Genomic DNA, 2,071 nt, shown 5'->3' on the forward strand with positions numbered 1-2,071 from the left:
CCAAGCTGACTGGGCGCAGCCCCCACTCATCAAAGGAAGGCATGTTCGCGGCAAAGGTGACTTTGTTCTTGCAGCGGTACAACATGCAGCTGTTCCAGGGCATCTCGTCTAGCAGAGGGACACCTGATAGGACCGTGAGCACTGTCTGTCGCGCAGCAAGGGGAAGCCCCTCCTCGTGAAACCTCATGTTGTCCTGTCTACTGAGCAAGTCCCACATCGGGCGAGAGTGGTGCGGGAGTGGAGCAACTCGACGCCTGACGAACTCCCTCACCACCATGGGCGCAGTCACGCCAAGGTCCTTCAACCACCTCAGCCTGGCCCAGACGGGGGCAAGGCAGGGGCTCATGAGCTTCTGATGACCCCAGCCAGAGTTTGGAATAGCAGGCCCCACCGAAGCTTGGAGTAGAGGGTTGAGCACGCCTGCGTCAACAAACACCCATCGCGTACGGAACTCGCTCGTGGATGAAGGGAGCTCGAAGTCGATCCCCGTGCCTGCCGTCGCAGCCACGGCCTGGAAACCCACGCACCCTGAGCTCTGCCGGGGACCGGTGAGATGCAACGAGAAGAAGTGGCGGAGGAGTACCACGGAGGGGGCGATGCCCACCATGGCCTCGCACATGAAGGCAAAGACGGTGAGAAGGGTCACAGCCTGAGCATCGAGATGGATCATGTTGATCTGATAGTGCTCGAGCACCGTGTTGAAGAAGGCGGAGAAGGGAGGAATCAGGACAGCCCAGAGGGCATCAATGAATACCGGAACCTCGGTAACTGCCCGAGCCATGCTGGTGCGAGACGCGCGCCAAGTCGGCGTCTCTCCCCACTCGTTGAAGCTGGAGGCAAGCATGGGGCGCACCTTGTCCATGCCCTCGTTGTTGAGCACCCGAGGCCGCCCGAGCGCCGACTCAAAGGATGGAGGCGCAGTTGGCGAGGACAGAGGTTTCTTCCCCTTTTTGGCTTGTTTCGGCGCCATGGCGGAGAAGCGGGCGGAGCACAGGTCGGATTGAGAAGGCGGAGCAGGGCGTCGAGGCAGCAGGGAGATTGGAAGAGCCGGGCGTGGCGAAGGAAGAATAACTGTGTAAGAGGCGGGGCCGCATACACTACAAGAAATACATTAATCCATGACGGATATCTGGTGACGTTCTCAGGATCTGTCACCATCGATGACGGATTTGTCTGGCTCGTCATGAAAACCGTCACGGGTCAGTGAGATGAGAACAAGCTCAGGCTCCCTTAGGACGGACTGTCATGGATACCATCACGAATCGACCAGCTATACACCACCCAAACCGTCATGGATGACTCGACGTGTCATGCGTGCGACCCACACTGATCTGCTTAACTTTTCCCCTGCGTCGTCCCGAAGTTGGGCCGCTGTAAGGTCTTTTTTTACAGAAAAGCTATCTGGTTTTTAAATAGAAAAAATGAGAAGACGCGAGAGACGATCGAACTTGGGACCTGCCACTTATATGCCTTGGTCGCTACCACTAGGCAATTTCTACGTCTGTGTTAAATGTATTTCTAAGTTCTTACATACGATCAGCCTATATTTTTAGTCATAAAAAATATAAAGACATCGGACTGGGAATCAAACTATTTCTGTGTTCTTTTGCCAGGTCGGCTACAGTTCACAGACCGACCATACCTGAACGTAATTGTTTTAGTAATTTGCACGCACAGGCAATAATTGTTTTTTTGTGTGGAAAAATAACAATAGTGATGTACGTCAATGTATATCGATATCAAACATTCGCGAAATCTCCTAACAAATTTATGTCAATCTTATGAATCAATAATATTGTTCCATGCCCAATTATAAGAATTTTCTTCCATATTTTAATATTATTATCATTTTTTCCAATATGTTGCAAATAAAAGTTTGAGTTATCCCTAACTATCTTTTGATATATTTATCCATTTCTAGGATATGAGCTAAAAACACATAATGCCTTAAATATATATTTGAAATGTTTAAACCTTATTTGACATACATATACATCAAAAAGGAATTACGTCCAATAAGCACACGTGAATTCATTTAAACTATAGAAAATAAAATCATCTCTAAAATTAT

The sequence above is a fragment of the Triticum urartu genome, chromosome 5 (genome assembly GCF_003073215.2).
Source record: "Triticum urartu cultivar G1812 chromosome 5, Tu2.1, whole genome shotgun sequence".
In the NCBI taxonomy this organism is placed as follows: Eukaryota; Viridiplantae; Streptophyta; class Magnoliopsida; order Poales; family Poaceae; genus Triticum; species Triticum urartu.